Here is a 21,209-nt window from a genome sequence, read left to right as displayed (position 1 = left end):
TCTCAATATGTTTAGTTCACTCATGAAAGACCGAGTTACGAGCAATCTGAATGGAACTCTGATTATCACAATATAACGGCGTTGGATGATGAAGAGTGACACCCAGATCAGCAAGTAATCAGCGTAACCAAACAATCTGACATGTAGTCGTAGCCATAGCACGATACTCAGCTTCAGTGGAAGAGCGAGAAATAACATCATGCTTCTTGCTCTTCCAAGAGATGAGTGAATCTCTAAGAAAAACACAGAATCCAGTTGTGGACTTACGATCCATAAGATCTCCAGCCAAATCGCCATCAGAGTAAGCGCGCAACTCGACGAGGATGGAAACAATAGACTCGGAACTGAGTACCATGAAGATACTTGAGAATGCGCAGAATGGTAACCCAATGAACTATGGTAGGAGTAATGACAAACTAATTGAAAATATGAACAGCATGCGCAATATCAGGACGAGTAACCGTGAGATAAACCAAGCTTCCAACCACCATGCGGTATAGACTGGGATCGGGCAAATTAGTCCCGTCAGATGGACAGTAGCGAGCATTGGTTTCAAGAGGAGTATAAACGATCCTGTTGTCAGTGAGACGAGCACTCTCAAAGAGTTCTGATATATACTTTGACTGAGATATAAGGTAGCCCTTCGGAGAAAAAGCCATCTCTATACCCTGAAAGTAACGCAACGAACCCAGATCTTTCATATCAAAGCACTGAGCCAAGTCATACTTCAACGATTCAATCTCATCATAATCATCGCCGGTAATAATCATGTCATCAACATACAAAGACAAGAGGATACGCGCGACCTGTATTTGTATGCTTGACAAACAAAGCGGAATCGTGTAGACTATGAATGAAACCAAGGGAGGTGATCACAGTGGAGAACTTCTCAAACCAAGCTCGGGGAGCATGTTTGAGACCATAAAGAGCTTTGCACAGCTTGCACACATGACCGGGCTGATGCGCGATACCAAGAAGAGGTGTCATGTAGACCTCCTCGTGAAGATCATCATACAAGAAGGCATTCTTCACATCCATCTGAGGTATCAGCCAACGGTGTACGAAAGCCACAGTGATCAGAGTGTGGATCTTCATCATCTTTGCGACAGGTGAAAAAGTCTCTTTATAATCCATACCATACTCCTGAGAATAGCCTTTAGAAACAAGACGGGCCTTGTACCGATCCACGGACCCATCTGATTTGGTCTTGATCTTATAGACCCAACGAGAACCGATGGCCTGCTTCCCTGACGACAATGGTACGAAGTCCCAATTGTGAGTCTGATGTAGAGCAGTAAGTTCCTCATCCATAGCAGTCTGTCAAATGGGGTCAACAACAACCTCTCTATAGGACAAAGGCTCAGACAAAGAGTGAAGAGACACAAAAAAGGAAACAAAAGAGGTAGAGTATGAAGAATAGGCAAAATCGGGAAGTTAGTAGACTTACGAGGACTAGTGGACTGACGTAGATGAGGATGATCCACAATCTCAAGTGATGGCTGAACAGTCGTAGCAGGAGGGGTCGGAGGCGTGTGTGTCTTAGGAACCAAAGTATCAGTGTGTACAACATCATCGGTGTCAATATCAAAAGGATCAATGCGAATAAGATCATTCTGAGTCTTGTTATGAGAACTAGCGGGTGTTAGGAATTTTGCCCACTAGAAGATGATTACTAAATAAGATAAGAAGTTACTTTATTAGTATAATATGATTAGTGGGTTGAGGTCTGATAAAATTCAAAATCAATAACAACTGATTTCGGGCGGTGAACTAAAACAAGGTCGATGACTGATATGGTCTTGAAATCCTTATCTAAAGTCATATATGTAGAACATGAGTGAAGGTTGATCAATCAGTGGGAGCATTCTACATTTTTGGTAAGTGTATGACCCGGACAGACTTTGGTTTGGATAAATGTGTCATTTAAGGACCGTTACGACGCACTAGTCGAGGTCGCTTATGATGGTCACAGTGACGCTTGATCTAAATCCTGAAGTAATCATGGACTTCTAGGTCATGTTTCTGGGTTCTTTGATTCACCACGTTAAAGGCTAATGAAATGCTGACTAAATAGGTGTTTTGGGAAGTCGGGACTTGATCGCAGAAGAAATCAGCTCTTATTGCCGTGATTCTTTCTATACATGTATTAAGGCATTTATTTGCAGATTTTCGGATAGAATCCAGCCTTCCTGGAAGAAAGTAAATGTTCTCTCACCTAAGGGTTTATTCCATAACCGATAGATTACTAGCACTTCCGAAGTTGGCTTACGTTCGGAAGTATCTTTCGCTGGAGAAGCAATTGTGCTTAGGGTATATATGTAACGAGAAAAGTATAATGGAACAACTTGACCTATCTCGATACGAGTTGAACCTAGAGTAACATGCTCACGTACTGACTAAATCAGTGGGCACTCGTCACGATGAGTAAATATAATTCTAGTATTATGGGAGAGTTCAGTATTGGCTTACACGGTGGAATACTGGCCAAGATTAGACAAATAATAGGTCCAAATTCCCCTATTCGGCTTCGATAAAGGCGTATAAGAACGTTCATATAATAATGGTTTCATTGTTATAGTCTCACTTGTTGTAATTGTGATTGAGAGCATTAATTCTAAAAGCGGCTATTTGCAAAATTAAATAACTATTTATAGTAGAATTGTTTATTTATTGTTGGATCAAGTAAATAATCAATTAATAAGTTATTTATTTATAGTTGGATCAAGTAAAGAAATAATTTTGGATTTTTGGGCCGGGCCTTGCGCTGAAGAAAAAATTCGCCACCTCCATACCAGGAGATGGGCAATTTTTCATAGTGGTTTTATACCTGCTTATTCTCTTTATTTGTTCCTAAAAAAAAGCAGAGAAAAAATAGGAAATTAGTTATTGTCCTATATTCTCCCCTTATATTTAGGAGAATAATTGGGAGAAATATGTTCATATATTATCTCAACAAATAAAATATTTTATATTTTGATATAAAATAAAATCCTAGATATTGATCTGATGGATGAGATAAAAAGTAGGATTCATGAGATGAGATCCAAAGGCTGAGAATAAATCCACTAGTGTGAACACAATAAAAAGAAATAATATATTCTAGAATATTTTAGAATATCTCATTTTAACTACTATAATTAGGGGGGCTGATGAAAAGCAAAATTTAACCTAAACATTATTAAAAAGTTCAGCCTCCTCTCTTTGGTTTTGCCGAGACTTTGCTTCTTCCTTTTCCCCTCGGAATTGCTTCAATTCCATCCTTAGAAATAAGAGAGAAAGATCTGAAACACCTCGTTTCAAATCTAAGTGAGATCAAGAATCGTTGCCCACTCTTTAGTCTTATCTTCTTCGAAGATTACGTTTCGAAAAGACTACGGTGTCATCAACACGACGAGAAGGAAGTTTCAGAGTCATCCCGAAGGTCTGATCGTGAGGGGTCTTTTATAGACTGAAGACGGATTGTGAAAGCTTGAAGGTTCGGTTCATGAGCCCAAATTTGTAAGTCTTCTGAACATGTCATTAAATTTATCGATTGCTTGACATATTGCGTTTGCTCTTATTAAGTATCGTAAATCTAGATCTTATTTAATTAATAACCATGTTTTAATTAGCTTATGATAGCGTAATTAATATTTTCCGCATTTAAATGGTTGTTTAATGTGCAATAATCACCAGCAAGTGGTATCAGAGCTAATTGATTCATTCTAGTAATTAAATATTTTATATGGTTTGAATGGATTTATATTTTGATATGAAATTCATACAATTCAATATATGATTATGTAAATTGTGATTCGTGGGTTGATCGTAGATTTTTTTTATTCTCGTTTTTCTAGATTTTTTTGTTAAACCCGAAATTCAAATGGTATAGGTTCATCTAGTTAGTATTTATTAAAGAATCAAATAGGAAACGATCAAACCGAATCAAACCATACTTGCTTGCTCGTGCTTGTTTATTTAATTGCTTAAGCCATGCTTGTTAGCTATAACTTAGAAATTATTTTTTGTGGATTGTGCTTATCATGGGCTTTCATTTATTAAATTAAATTATCTAATTGGATTAGGATAGTTTTAATAAATGAGTTGAACGGATCGGAGAGTTTTGTCACAAAGCCAATAAGAGGCTAAGCTCTGGGGTTATTAAAAGACGATGTCTTCCCTCCTCGCTGGAAGCTTTTCCGTGAAGGAATTCTATTAGGATAATCAAGACTAGAATGTCACGAATTCCTAATCATTAAGCTATATCGAAACTTAACTTTTTTAAAGGTAGCTTAGTAATACTCGAGTTTTTAATATGATTTAGTTAATTCGAGTGGATCACCTAGATTAATGGTAATGCTAGGAGAAAATTAAAATATTGAAAGTATATTGATTCATAGGACTCCAACATTGCCACAACAGTACCGTGACGATGAAAGATCCCTGTTTGATCGGCGGTTTGTTTAAAACATGGTGATCTGTTCCTAAGGATAGGCTTTTCTGATTTCAATACCAATGTTGTGTCTCTGACGATAGGCGGAGGGTTGAATCTGGCGTGTACTGGCTAAGTCATTACTTTTGGGCTAGACTTTTTCCATCGAAATATTGGGTCGACTCATGCATGAATCCAACCGATGGTTGCTTATGTGATCAAAGGTTCCTAATTATTGGTAGTTAGTGAACATAGTTATGAAGTGTACATGAACCATGATTGTTCACTAATCTGAGATGATTCTTATTTTCACTAGGTGCACTCCGTTACGCCATCATAGTGCGACGGACTGTGGCTATTGGTGGATTACCGTGGAATATAAAAACTGGGTTCTTTTATTTAGTATTTTATCCCGTGCTTGGTTGCATTATGTTTTTATTTTCCTAAATATTATTGATAACTTGTTTCTTTTCATATTGCTGATATATATATATATATATATATATATATATATATATATATGTACTTTTATATTTTAATAATCATGTCGAACCCTATTATGGCCATGTTGTCGAAAGACGTCCTGACTGGTGAAAACTTCCCGAAATGGAAGTCTAACCTAAATATTGTGCTAGTGAGTGAAAGCATTCGCTTTATCCTCACTGAAGAGAAACCTTCCTTTCCTAATTCTACTGCTTCCCGAGTTCACAGGGAAGAGTATGATAGGTGGAACATGGCTAACAACAAAGCAATGGCCTACATGCTTGCGAGCATATCTGATGCATTGCGAACAAAGTTGGAAGGAGAGAAGACTATTGTGGAGATCTTTGACTCGCTGCAGGAAATGTTTGGGATGCAGAGCGAGCAAGCCCGCATTGAACTCGTGAAGATGACTAACTACTTCACAGAAGTTAAACTTCATGGGGCTATGATAGATGAGGTCACTCGGGTGGCAATTATCCTGAATTCTCTTTCGAATGACTTCATACAGTTCACATCAAACTATATTATGAATAAATTGACGTATGGAGTACCTCACATGTTGAATGAGTTACAGACTTTCGAGTCTATCACTCGACAAGGAAATAACAAAGGGTCGCCTCTGTATGCTGACAAAAGTTCTTTGCCGAAGCCAAGAAGAAATTGACTTCTGGTGCTGGGCCATCAAAGGTACGTCCTAGTACTTCGAAGGGGAAAGGTCTCGCTAACAAGGAAATGAGAAACTTCAAGAGAAGTGGAAAAAGAAAAGAAAAGAAGCGTTTAATAGTGGGCAAGTGCCACAACTGTGACACTGAAGGCCATTTGAGAAGGCATTGCCCTTTGTACTTGGCCGAACTTGAAAAGAACAAGAAGAATGTTGGTATAGTACCTTAAAATTCATGATATCCTAACATTGTTTTGTAGGATAGCTATTCATGAGCATACTTTTTTTCCTTATTGCAGAGTAGATCTGGAGGAACACATTGGTTTTAGAGAGCTTGCTGAACAACGTCGGATTCAAGCCCGAATTGTAGAGAAGGTTATGCTCCAGTTGAAGATCTAAAAATTTCTTGCTAGTTTAATTAATTTCATTTTTGGATTTATTTTTTAACATGGGATGTGTCACTTATAATCCGCATTTAAATGGTTGTTTGAGGTGCAATAATCACCAGCAGCGGGAACAGAGAACAAAGGAATATGCTCTAAAAACACAATATGATGAGAGACATACAATTTCTGACTGACCGGATCAAAACAACGATATCCTTTTTGACCAACACCATATCCCAAAAAGACACACAAAGCAGACTTAGGAGACAATTTATCGCGTTCGACGTGAGGTCGAAGCACGAAAAAAGTGGAACAAAAAAACACACAAAAAGGCATAATCAGGGACATTTCCAAACAACTTTTCGAAAGGGGACAAACCTGAATTATGAGAGGTTGGGATTCTGTTTATGACATAGGCAGCGGTATGGATAGCTTCCCCCCCCCCCCCCCCAAAAAAAAAATACTAGGAACCTCGGCAGACGGGAGGATTGAGCGAGCAGTCTCAATAAGATGACGGTGTTTCCTTTCAGCTACACCGTTTTGTTGAGGTATGTCAATACATGAGGTTTGACAGATAGTCCCATCGGAAGCAAGTAACTGGCAAAAATCGATATAAGTACATTCACCCCTTAAATCACAACGAAAACATTTAATGAAGCAAAATGTTGTGTTTTTACGAGGGCTCTAAAATCACGATAAATGCTCAAAAAATCAAATCTACACTTCATTAAATAAACCCAAGTGTAACGAGTGAAATCATCAACTAATGAAACGTAGTGTCTAGAACCACCCTTAGTAGACACGGGAGTAGATCCCCACACATCAGAATGCATAAGATCAAACGGAGCAAGAGATGACAAAACACTTTTATGAAAATGTAAAGCTGAAAATTTTGAAAGTTTACAACCACTACAATTAGAAATATCTTGGAGTTCAAATTTCCTAAAACTCCCGTAGAAACAAAAAAATGCAAACGAGACACTGAAACATGACCCAAATGAAAATGTCACAAATAAAATTTAGACGATAAATGACTCAAACGAAAAGAAGATAAATTCACACTAGAGGCAACCACATCCGTTACTTTAAGTTCATCCAAGACATAGAGTCCTCCCTGCTTACGGCCTGTCTCAATCACCATTTGAGATCGCGGATCCTGAACACAACAATATGAAGAAGAAAAAGTGACTAAGAAACCAGAATCGGCCAATTGACTAACAGCACAAGATTTAAAGCAAGACCATGAATATAGCAGATATCAAGGTTGGAAATATGAGATGTAACAACAAAACCAAAACCCTCTGACGGCATAGGGGTGCCATCGGCGGTCATAATGGTTATGGACGAGTGATGGGACAAAGACACAGAAGATGAAAAATAAAGGGACGTATGGTTGGAGGCACCCGAATCAAGTATCCAAATGCAGGATGATATACCTGGGACCGACAATGAGGACAAACCTTTAGAGGAAGAGGCTGAAGCTGAGAGGCAATGAACTACTGGAACTGCTCAAACATGTACAGGCCCATAGATGGGGCAGCAACGTCGTTGGTGGGCGGAGGTGCCCACGGAGCTGGTGCACGAGGTGCCATGGAGCCGTCGGACGGGGTGCCCACGGAGCCATCGGGCGAGACTGAGGCTAGGGTGGGCGTTGTTGTTGCTATTGATGTTGTTGTGCTCTGTCCCTGCCTAACTTCAGACACCGAGCCTTCCAATGTCCCTTCTCTTTACAGAAAGCACATTTATCCAGAGGGAGTGATGACCCGGGCGTACTACCAACAGGAGAATGGTACGGGGCAGCAAGGACAGCAGGCACCGCGAGAGATGGACTCTCCTTGTCAATCTTGGAGTTGAGATGAATCTCTTCGACCAGCAACTCGTTGACCACAGAATCAACAGAAGGAAGGTGACTGCGGTGAAGAATCGCACCACGCAATACTTCAAAGTCGTCACGAAGGACAATCAGGAACAGAACCAATCGCAGCTCTTTACGCTGAGAGATGTAAGCCGCCACTGCCCTCAACTAAGCCTACTCAGTCAATGCCAACTGATCCCACAACGAGGACATGGAAAAATAGAACTCTTGAATACTCAAACATTTTGCCGAAGCGCACGAATATCCATCTCCAATTGATACTGTTTGGCAAAATTATACTGAGTATAGAGTCTCTCCAGGTGTCCCAGACCTCTTTCGCAGTCTCGTACTTCGCCACTGAGCACCGATCGAGTGGGTAACAGAATTTTTAATCCACGTGATAACTTTCACGTTGTCAGCCTCCCAAGCATCAATCGAAGTTGCAAAATCTTCAGCCTTCTCATCGGAAGGCTTATGACGCACACTCTCACATAACTCCGCATCGATTTTCCACGCAAAAAATTCCTCATAACGTAACTCCAATACGAGTAATTTTTTCCATCCAGTTGAACACTTATTGCCTGAAGGGAATCATCTCAACGACCCGCCATATCGAAATACACAAATCCAAACACTTCAAAAACGAAATCCAAATAAACAGAGAGAAACCCCCAAATCGAAATCCAAAAACGCAATCCACAACGCATCTAAACAGCACCAAAATGATGAATAGGACAATCACTCAACCAATTACGACATCCACAAATCAAGAAAATGAGGAGAAATACCAACGATACGGACGAAGATTTAGGGAAAATACGGCTCTGATACCATGAAGATTTAGGGAATCAAAGTGGAGAATATGGCTATGATACCATGAACATTTGGGGATTCAGAGAAAAAGAGGAAGTCTGAATAATGAATTGCATATAAGAGAAATACAATAGTCTTGGTATATATAACCTTAATACAACAAAAATGGAAATAAAGGAAAAGAAAAATATAAAAAAAAAAAAAAAAACATTGTCAATCTACGACACCTTTCATATACTTCATCTTCATAAACCCACGAAGTATATCAAGGATATAAAATAGCAAAAAGAAACATATTATACTCACACAACACAATATTAACATTTGTTGATATGTCGCACCCGAACAACCACCACGGTCATTTGCACGCATTGCTCACCAACGGACATCTAACTCATCACTCGCTACATGAAAAAATTTGACACTTCATAAATCCGCTCCATCGACGTCTTGGCACTCGAGCATTTGCTAGAGGCATTTTCTCTACCTCTTTGTATCCATAAAAAAAACAGGGCACCTTGCGTGCTTGAAACGGTACCCATCTTTCGGTTAACCTAGCATCATGCGCCCCTCAGGACCAACGAGGGATATTACTGATAAGAGGCGATTCATTCGCTCTTATCACTGCTTTTCGAGAGTGAATCGAAACATGTTCTTGAGATTTTTTTTTATGTTATTTTTGTATTTTTTAGTGTATTTTCGTATTGTTGAGCCATAAAGAATATTTGGAGATTAATGGATCAATTTTGGAGTGATTTAAATACTTTTAGACAAGTTCGAACAAAACAAGAAATTTAACGTCTTTTTCTGTACACTTTATAGATTCTTAGTTGAATATCTTCGATGATTTCTTGCTAGAATTAGATAGAGCTTTCTCTTATCTTTCCAGCGCATATTCATTTGTCAAAATCCGACATCGGGACAAGAAGTTATGTCCAATCCAAAGTTGTTGAAGGATGCTCAGAAGTGGACACAACGTGTCGCGTGGATGTAGCAGACAACATGTTAAAACTCGCATTTTTTAGTCAATCCTGACACGTGGATTAAAGCCAAAGGTCTAGAATGCTCCGAAAACACTCATATACTTTAGGTTTTTGCTCATTTGAGGCCATACATCATTTTAGAGAAGAAAACCCTAGAGCTAAAGAGAGCTTGGAGATATAAGAAGACACCATTGAAGGAGATTGAAGCTTCTTGGAGAGAAGAAGAAGATGGAGCTGGAGAAGAGCTTGTGACACTCTCCAACCAATTCTTCATCAACATCAATCCATAGTTTTATCTTTATATCCCTTATTCCATCTTTATTTTATTCTCTTTGAACTCTAACTGTTTATCATTTTCATTTCTTGTTCAAGTCCTAATGGGGAACACAATGATCGTACGCCAAAGACCGGATTTAGAAACTCATAAAAAAATAGTCTTGAGATCAAAGCAAGCTACTGTCAATTATGTCATTAGTGTTCAACTGCTTCGAAAAATTATTATCTTGATTATGTTTTTAACACGACTATTTTTACTCATTTTTCAATTTTATTTAATTTAAATATTTAAAATATGGTTTAACATTTAGTAATTTTCTTTTCGGGAAAATATCAACATTATCCCCTATATTTAATCGAAATGCACGACTTCTCCCCTCAATTTCAAGAAATATCAGACATCTCATCTTAGTTTAATATAGATTACTCATATCTCCCCTAAAATTATGTTATATCCCAAACACCACATTTTTTCATTTACTTTTTACAAAAGAAAAATAATAAAAAAAAAAATAACTCCCCAAAATGTCTTTAATGAAATAACTCTTTATTTTCTATTTTATATAAAAAAAATCAAAATCTTTCTTTATAAAAAGTTAAGAATTTTTTTATGAGAGGAAATGATTTTTTTAATAAAATAGTAAATAAATATATATTTTATTAAGAGCATTTTGGGAAGTTCAATTTTTTTTTGTTTTTTTGTAAAAAAAATAAACGAAAATGATAATATTTGCGATATAACATATTTTTAGGAGAGGTGTGTGTCATTTATATCAAACTGATAAGAGATATCTGATATTTTTCAAAATTGAGAGAATAAATCGCTCATTTCGATTAAACACATGATATACGATTGATATTTTCTCATCTTTTTTTTTTAACTTAAAAGGCAATCAAGTTCAACTTTTAAGCAATTAGAGAATATTTACTTTCCTTTTACTTTATATAATGAAAGATCTTATTGTTCTTCATGTATTTAGTTAAAAATTTATAAAATAGTGCACATGCTTGACCATTTTCGTGTGTGGAACTAGGCCACATGTGACATGACATATACACATATAATATATATATATACACATATAATATATATATATATATGTATATATATCTTGAGAAACTACAAATTACCATACCAACTAGCTTAGCACTGTTATTCAGCTCAAATCGAAGCATCAAACTTGATGGCTATAAAAGCATTGAGAACTTCGATACTATGCTATATATCTGAGAAAATTCGCACTTAATTAAATGGGTTTCACATTTAAGCTGCAGAGATTAAAGCACACGCATTAATTCAGGATCGTGAAAATTCCTGACACAGGTCTCTTTTGTTGAATTTTCCAACCTTATACTATATCACTCACATGTCTTGATTAATATATCTAATAATCTTAGAGTTCACTCTTTCAGCTGGGTGTATTTTTCCAAGAATATACAACATGGGTAAATTATCTTAAACCCCCGCATGTAGCAAAATTAATGATAGGGTAGGGAAATAATATTAAGATTAAGAACATGGGTAACCTAAACCTTTAAAAATATTATAGGGGATACTAAATATATTAAATCAAAATTCTAAAAAAGGAAGATATTTGGAAATTGAAAAAAACTGCCTATATTAAATCTAGTGTACATCTTAAACACGTGTAACTTTGAATAATCAGGTAGGATTGAGTGATAAAAAAATAAAAAATAAAATAAAAAAATAAAAAAATTGTTGGATTTAATCTTGTGATTTTGGTATTATTGTGATGAACTTTATTTTATTTATACATCAGAAAGCTGTTTGAGATTTGATCATTATTAATTACGTATTTTATGATAATTTAATTCGTAATTTATATTATGTTAAAAGTTATTCCACATTAGCTGTGTAGTTATAGTCTCTTGTAAAATATTGTGCTAAGTTAATAGATTACACAAGTTTATATCAATCTTAGAGACTCGTTTAATTTATTTATTTTTTCTTCTTTTTAGTAGGATCCGATGGTTGGGCAGTGACAATCAATAACGAGTTTTACGTACGTGGATTATATAACAGAGTGTAAACGTCAATATTTATTTAATTTTAATTTGAAGGTGCCATGTAGTATGTAACACGTTAAGGCTAGATAAGCCACAAAAGCAAATGCCAATTAGTATGTGATGTTACAGGATCACATCACAGAAATATCGACATCAACACATATATGAGTTATTTAAAGTAATGAAGATTGAGCTGACCGCAATATTGATGAATATCAATGAAAAATTTGTAGTAATAAGACATGCAAGTGTTTTTTTTTTTTTTTTTTGTTCTTATTATCAAACGACCATTAAATAGAAGGAAGGGTATACAAATACTAAGCAGACTTTAAAAGTCTTAATATAAAAATTTATATGATCAAAAGATAATATCATGTGTAAGTATTTATGGGTTCAATTGTGTAGTAGATCCCGATAGTGGAATAAAACTAGTAATTCACACAAAATATCGAGCATAACATCAACTCTTTGACAAAAATTTATACAGTTAATAAGTAACCCCAGCAACTAAGAAAACCAAAAGACCTCAAAAAATACCTCAAACTTGTATAAACCTGGATGTATAAGAAACTCCCAAAGACACTTTACAATATTGTTATTCGACCATGAGTAGTTTTTCAGTGTCATTGGATATCCAACGACTTTGCAAACGGTATAAAACAGCTAGTTTTTCAGTGTCATCGGATATCCAACAAATATAAATTTAAAAGATCATGATATTATGTTGAATCTTCTGTGGCATGATTTAATTTGACAAAATAATTTTAATAAAGTTGTTCAAAGACAAATTACAAGAATTTGTTCAAAAACCCGGTCATTTAAAGTCACATGTTCTCCAACGCGACTATAATAAAAAATATCATGTTTCCAGTTTAGAATATTATGGTGAGATATCATCAGATATTTAGTTTCCGAGAATAATAAATTTGGGAGAGATTTGATGTTAACCTAATAAAGCTCTTTGTGGGTCGAATTAGATTCATCATTTTATTTTGTTTGGTTAATTCACGCCGATCTTAGCCTTGAAGTAGTCTCTCTGCTTTGGAGATCTTCATCGACAACTGGTTCTAGGTACTTGCTACTGTTGTATTTTATTTGTGCCGAGTATGCGAGTGCGTGTTTTGCATTGATATGTTGTGTCAATCTTCAAGAGAAGATTAGGTGAAAGAGAAAAGGAGTTTCTGATTTAAGAGGAGCTTAAATCGTCATTCATTTAATTAATTAAAGAAGAATGTGTTTGAAACGCAAATGTAAGTCATGTACTTTTAATTTTTTAGATAGTGGATTGTTTTTCACTACCAGACATATCAATCCCTTGAGTATGTATTTTATCACTGAACAGTATTACTAAATCGTTGTGTCCAAAATATAAATTAGATATATAAATCCCTGTTTGGTTTAGTTTTCCAATTTTATTTTTTGTTTTCTAATTATAAATTTTAGAAAACATGTTTTGTTATTAATTTATAAAAACAAATTTGGAATTGTATTTTTTTTTTTTTTGCTTTGAAATTTAGTTGGAAAACAGAAAACAAAAAAAAGTTGTTTTCTATTTCATTTCTCTTATATACTTATATTATAATTCTTAAACTTTAAATTAAAATCTAAAATCAATTGAATGGAAAACATAATCAAACAACATTTAAAATATTCTGAAACGTAATTTTAAATCTGTTTTTAAATTAAAAAATTAGAATCAGAAAACATAATTTAAAAACAGAAAACGAGTTTAGAAAACTAAACCAAACATGTCAAATCTTATGCCGTGAAGCTTCCCATTGCCTTCCCATCCATCATCACTATGATTCTTCTTAAGCAAAACAAGAATATTCTGCGTAGCACAGATGTAGCAAGGAAAATGCCTGGTGTTCTTACTATCAGTCACAAGCTTTTCGAGGGAAAGCATGCTCGTGATCTTGTCAAACCATATGTCACGACATATGTCGCCTTTGGTAGCACGATGAAGATGGGTCCTGTTTCTGATGAAGTTCAAAGGAGCATTTTGAAAGAGCTCAATGAGGAGATTGACATCCTCAAGAAGTCCATCGAGACCCTCTCTCGCAGGAAGTCCATATGCGAAGATCGTGTTTGCGACTTAACTGATTTTCCTGGTAATGATGATGCGGCCACTACTCAATCTAGTCAAGACAATGATGTTGTAGCGTCTGGCAATGATAAAGACAGTGAGGGGGCTGGCAACAGTGGCTCAGATGGCCTAGGTGATGAGACTGATGATGACTCCGCCCAAACTGCTGCCCACTAGTCTTCTTTGTCTATGGTATGTAACATTTGAACTTTCGTTTTTTCTTGCTTGAAGATGTCGTGTGCTTCGGTTTTAACACCTCTACTGCTTTTTGTGTTCAACTTCTATTGCTTCTCTATTTGTTCAAAGGCTAAGTTCAGACTTTGTTGTTTATTGGCGTATCTCTGCTTGCTTCAGTTCTCTTATTCTATGATCAGACTGTTTGTGTTTTCCTCCCTTTGTTTTTGGTTGTTTCTTGCATTTGGTATTTTTTTTAGGCAATCAGGGGGAGAGGATTTATGAAGGTCATTTTTTTTTTTTGACATTTTTCTTTGGTCGTGACGTTTGAATGAGAACTGCTCTGCAAGTGCTTGCCTAAAAAATAGCCAAAGGGAGAGATTATTGTTGCGTTATAAGTTGGCTTTATTTTTTTAGAGCAAGTTGTATGGAAAGATGTCGGTCTTCATGCTCCAGCTTCTGGTAAGACATCCTTACTCATGTGCGCAGACAGTAATTCTGGCAAGTTCCGGTTTTGCCAGATTGTCTCGTTGGTCACTTTATTGCGTGATATTCTTGCGAGAATGGGTAAGGAAACCTTAGATACACTTCCAGGATTGTACAGCTGCTATAAAAGTCATGCGCTCCCCCCTTAGCTGCCTTGACGCTTTTTCAAAATACTTAGAGGTCCTAGACGTGCAAAACCGGCGGATTGAGAGGCTTTGTGTTTTGATAAGAGCGGTGTCATTCACCAAACACTACTACAAATATGGGCATCAGGTGCGACAAAAGTCGCACCTGATGCCCACAGCGTCGCACCCGATAGTACTATCGGGTGCGACTTTAGGTGCGACTCAGTCGCACCTAAAACTCCGCAGCTAATACTATTGGGTGCGACATGTCGCACCCAATAGTATATACTATTAGGTGCGACACTATTGGGTGCGACTTATCGCACCTGAAGTCGCGCCTATTTTTTCGTGGGAACTTAAGAATAAGACGGGAATTTGACTTTTGGGTGCGGCAAGTCGCACCCAATACCCTACCCGCCAACGTATTGGGTGCGACTAGTCGCACCCAATACCCTTCCCGCCATAGTATTGGGTGCGACTAGTCAATTAATTTAATTAACATAAATAACCACTAATTTATGAACTTAACTAACTAATTACTATAACTAATCAATTAATTTAATTAACATAAATAACCACTAACCTTCACCGACGGGGCTGCGAGGTACAAGGCGCGGCAACGCGGCGAGGACGGTGGCTCGCGGTGGTGGCTCGGAAAAGAGAGAGCGAGGACGGGGCTGAGGCGACGCGGCGAGGACGGGGCTGAGGCGACGCGGCGAGGACAGGGCTGAGGCAACGCGGCGAGGACAGGGCTGAGGCGACGCGGCGAGGACGGGGCTGAGGCGACGCGGCGAGGACGGGGCTGAGGCGACGCGGCGAGGACAGGGCTGAGGCAACGCGGCGAGGACCGCGGAGGGAGGGATGGAGGGTTTGGTTTTTTCGGCTGTGACCAAATGAAGAAGACGAACCAGGAAATTGTGTTTTATAAACTAACCCTAGTAATCAGGTGCGACATGTCGCACCTGATACTAAAATAGATGCGACAAGTCGCACCTAAAAACACTATCAGGTGCGAGTTACACCTGATAGTAAAAAAAAAAAAACTTTAAAATTAAGTCCACGTCAGACAAATGAAAAAAATGAGGGGGAGAAGTTGAGCGCCGATTTTTTTTTGGACTTTCAGGTGCGACTTGTCGCACCTGAAAGTTTTCAAAACTATTGGGTGCGACTAGTCGCACCCAATACCACTTAAAATCAGCGAAATTTTTTTCTTTTCTGGAGCCCTTTGGGTGCGACAAGTCGCACCTGATGCCCAATTAGGTGTGACTTGTCGCACCTAATGCCCCTCCGCACCAGAAAGGCTTATTTGTAGTAGTGAAATACTATTCGAGAAGATCGAGTGTTTGAGTGATTTGGGTTTTGTGTTTGCGTGATTGAAGACTCACGTGCGTCTAAAGACTGAAGACATCCGAGCATAGGTGTTTGCTCGAAGAGTTGAATTGAGGAGGATCTCAAATTCATGGGGAGTCCCTGGTCTAGGTATTCACTCGTGGTAATAGTTTCTAGGACTTTGATTTTGTGTTGTAATCATATAAGACCTTGCTTGTACTATTGACTACTATATAGTGAAATCCTTTCCACTGGCAGAGTGCCCCCAGACGTAGGTAATATTGCACCGAACTGGGTAACGATATTGTGTGTCGTTTATTTATCGCACTGTTTGTTGATTATCCATTATCTGTGTTCAAGCAAGTTATCGGACACATTGTCAACATATTGTGTGCGACACCTAGTCTTTGTGACTAATCAGAATTTCAGATAATATTTGAAAGACGAAAAAAAAGGATGAACACTACGAACCCGGTCGAGCGCAAAGGCAAATCACGAGAACAAATCAGGGTTTCTGGTGACGGCCGGCAAGGAAGATTGTGGTCAACGACGACGGAGAAGGGCTGAGAAGGCACAATGTGGTCGACGACCATTACTACAAATTTCATTTTCTGGTGCAGAAGGGTATTAGGTGCGACATATCGCACCTAAAAGTCTCACCTAAACGGGCATTGGGTGCGACTTATCGCACCGAATACCCTTCCAAAGCCTTTACCGACGGTGTCGCACCCAAAGCAGCACCCGAAAAACTTTCGAGTACGACATTTTGGGCATCGGATGCGACGATGCCTATATTTGTTCTAGTGGACGTTAATGGAGGTTTTAGGCTTAGTCACGCGATAGAGGGAGAACAAAGAAGAAGACGACGCAAGAATGAATGAAAAGAAACTGTACCATGCGAATAAGTCAAAAATACTGAATGACATGTATATGTGTCGTGTTCTTATTGGACCAGACTTAAGCGCCGTCTAAAAATTCTGATTAACACGTACACGTGTCGTGTTGTTATTGGACCGCACTTTAGATTACGCTTGTATATAAGCGTCGTCTAAAGTCTCTGACACGCCCACCACGTGTCGTGTTATTATTGGACCGCACTTTAGACGGCGCTTATATATAGAGAAATTTCATTTTGTAGACCTAAAAGCTATCAAAATATCAAGATTAGACCCATTAGTTTAATAATATCTTAAATTGGACTTTTGGACACTTTTCGGACAAAAATGCCCCTGAAATTTAAATAACCCATATTCCTCTCTCATTTTCAAATCCTCTTCATCACAATTCTTGTCATCTCTCATTTAGGAATTTGGGTATATGTTCAGCTTCGATTTTGTGGGTTTTGCATCGTTTTTTGGAAAAAATTCCATAGTTAGAGTTTCTAAAAAAAACATGAAAAAGTCCGATGAATCCGATGAATCCCATCGGAGATCATCGGATTCCGATGAATCTCATCGGAGATCATCGGATTTCCGATGAAATCCGATGGTCTCCGATGATCTCCGATGAGATTCATCGGATTTTTCCAAGTTTTTAAAAAAACTCTCACTATGGAAAAATCCGATGAATCTCATCGGAGATCATCGGAGACCATCGGATTTCATCGAAAATCCGATGACCTCTGATGAGATTCATCGGATTTTTCCGATGACCTTCAACCCAAAATTTGTGTTTAAAATCCGATGAAATCCTCTAAAATCTGATGACATCCGATTTTTTTATACATATATGGACTTGCAAGGGCATTTTTGTCCGAAAAGTGTCCAAAAGTCCAATTTCGGATATTATTAAACTAATGAGTCTAGTCTTGATACTTTGATAGTTTTTAGGTCTACAAAATGAAATTTTTCTATATATAAACGTCGTCTAAAGTCTCTGACACGCCACCACGTGGCTTTTTTTGGTTGGGCGAAAAGTAAAGATTGTGCTTATAATGAAACGCCTTCTTTTATTTACCACGGAACTCCTCTTCGAGCTCCACGTGAATCATTTATATTCATTAGTTTGAAAAAAAAACACTTTTGACTTCGCTTTTTTCATCAAACGCTGTTAAACATAGTGTCGTTTAAAGCATATTTTGTAGTAGTATATGTTGGTTTTTTTTGCATGATTTAGTTTGGCAAAACAATTTTAATAAAGTTATTCAAATATAACCTATAAGAAGTTGTTAAAAACTCGGGTCAGTTGAAGTCACATGTTCTCCAACGCGAATATAACTGGAAATATCATGTTTTCAGTTCTAAATATTATGGTGAGATATTCTCGGATATTTGGTTTTCGAGGATAACAAATTCGCGAGAGATTTGATGTTAGGGTTGAATTAGGTTAATCATTTTTCTGTTCGGTCAATTCACGCCGATCTTAGCCTTAAATCAGTCTCTTTGCTTTGGATATTTTCATCGACAACTGGTTTTAGATATTTGCTACTGTTGTATTTTATTTGTGTGGAGTTTGTGAGTGCGTGTTTTGCATTGACATATTGTGTCAATCTTCGAGAGGGAATTAAGTGAAAGAGAGAAGAAGCATCTGATCTAAGGGGAGCTTAGATTGTCATCCAACATGATTATCACCGAACTTTTTAATTCTCTTGAGTAGGTATTTTATTACCGAACATGATTATCAAATCGTCCAAGATATAAATTAGATATATCAGTGATTCTATTAGCATCAAGGATATACCCACATAGTTCGATTTCAATCCACATGTAAAGAAGAAAAGCGAGGGAATTAGTAAGCCCTCTTAACAACGTACTTCACCTTTATCTGACAAAGCCCCAATTAGGGGAAATATTGCAGCCCAAGTATATGCATGGCATGTGAAATAATGCCCTCTAATTTTATTTTATTTTATTTTATGTCAAAAGGTTATGTGAATTATATAATGAACTGAAAAGATTGAAAATGCTCAGTCACACCCATTTTGTACAGAATCTGTACAGCCATACAATATAATTAAAATCTTCAACTTCCCATAAATATTTTTTTTTGCCTGATTCAAAAGGATAGAGCAAGTGGGTACAATTCAGCTCCTCCTCATTTTCAAGAATTGAATTGGGTGGAATTATGAAACATTTGTTTGTGGGTCCCACTGTCATTTGCCCTTGGCATTTATTGCCCTAATTAGACCTCCACCAAACAGCATAGAGAGTATTCTTGGGGATTTTTGTTAGGAGTTTGTTTTTGTTTTCTTTCACACCCATGTTTATTCTTTGCGGGTCCCAACTCCCAATAGATTTATTTCATTTCGTTTCAAAAATAAAAGTCTCTTGTTGCATGATTAATTTCCATTGTCATATTAAGGTGTTCTTTGTTAATTAAATCTTAACCATTACCAAACAACAGAATATACAGGATGTCCTGGGGATTTTTGTCAAGGACTTTGGTTTGTGCTTCATTTAACTTTGTCTGCTTATAATTTGAGTGTCTTCACATAAGCCCAAAGAAGTATGTATGATCCTAAAGAAAATATAATAATTTTATATCCCTATGTGCTTCCTAATGCTCAGGACTGCCTAAACATAGCTGGGCTTGTTTTTAAACCCAACTGAACATCCATATATGATTTAATCCATGTCGTTTGTCTTGGTAATATTAAATAAAGCGTCAAATAAAATAGGAAGCTTTTCTAACAGCTATTAATTACTTTGTACATATATAGTTGGCACTGGTAGTGTTTATTTCTCTTACATACATAATTGTTGAAAAATCAACTCTAGTCCAGGGTATCAAGAGCATTTTCCTACCAAGGTTTTTATTTTTTATTTCTTAAATTAAATTTTTTGAAAGGATGTTCTTGAGTTGTCAAGCATCAAAGAATAGCTCCTAGTTTTCTGCCATATGACCAGGACGCAAGAATCTTGAGTACAAATATGTATATGCACATCATTTTTTGCCTAAAGCCTAAGGACTAATCATTTTCACCATGTGATCTTCTTACTATATTCATGACTTATACGTATCAATGTGGCCGTGAAAAAGAAAAAGCATTTTCCATCATCAAACATATATATACTAATAATATGTATATTATATACACCAGCAATCTAAAATTTGACCAGAATTCGTTTGAATTTATTGGTAAGAGAAGTGTACTCATTTCAGGGACTAATTTATCAAAGACTTGTTCTAAGCTCTAACCCATCAAGTCTTTGATAAATTAATCCTTGAAATGAGTAATTAATTTGTGGGTGCGAACCTATCCTTTCCAATTCCCCAACATGTTTGGTCTCACTTTGGAGTCGTGTAAAATTAACGTTAGATGAAGCTAGAAAACACACTTGCTCAATTTGGAGAATCTTCATGCATATATAGTATAAATATGTATGATACATATATATATATATATACATATATATATATATAGCAGAAATTACTTTGGTAAGTTTCGGATGGTGAGTAGAGAAGAACTCTTGGTGCCCGACAAACTCGGTGGAGTCTCCCGGATCTTGATGTGATGGCCGTTGACAATGACGGAAAAAAAATGCATAGTAGAGGTAATTTCCTCAATTTTATGGGTATTGTTTTACATGCCTATATTTTTCTGATCGGATATTTTGCCTGGTAGTGGTTCAAGTCATGGCCATTGTTAAGCCGTTTTTTAGACTTAACGTTCGTGGACACGCGGCGTGCTTGGATTGGTCGCGCGCCTAGTCTCGGATTCGGCCCAAATTACTTTTCAAGAGTCCAAAGGGCTCGAGGAAGTTCGGGACAAGGCCCAAAGCGTCCAAGATCTTCAGAGGATCTTAGAATCGTAAAGTGGTTCTTCGTCGGGAATGCGTTCTTCGTCCTTGGTTCCTAAGAAAATAAGAAAAAAAAAACGTGAACTAGGGAGACGCGGAGGGTTTCCCCTCGACTCGTGCTCCGACGCTCAACATTAGTCTTGGTGACGTTTGTATGAGTGAAGATAATCTTGATTCACTTGATTCTAGTCTCAAATGTTTACAAAGTGATAGAATTTTGTTGAGTAGAACTTTTGCTATAGTTTTTCTATCTGCTTGTGACCTCTTGACGTCGCTAGTAAAGCAACGACCTACCACAATGACAGAGCTCATGAGGTATTGTTTGGTTAAAAAAAGGATTTTAGTTTGGGCGGTGATGTGATAAAAGGTGGAAG

Source organism: Urtica dioica, chromosome 10, assembly GCF_054948205.1.
Source record: "Urtica dioica subsp. dioica isolate 48M chromosome 10, U.dioica_male_clone48M_v1_H2, whole genome shotgun sequence".
Taxonomy (NCBI): Eukaryota; Viridiplantae; Streptophyta; class Magnoliopsida; order Rosales; family Urticaceae; genus Urtica; species Urtica dioica.
This window is presented reverse-complemented; position numbering follows the sequence as displayed.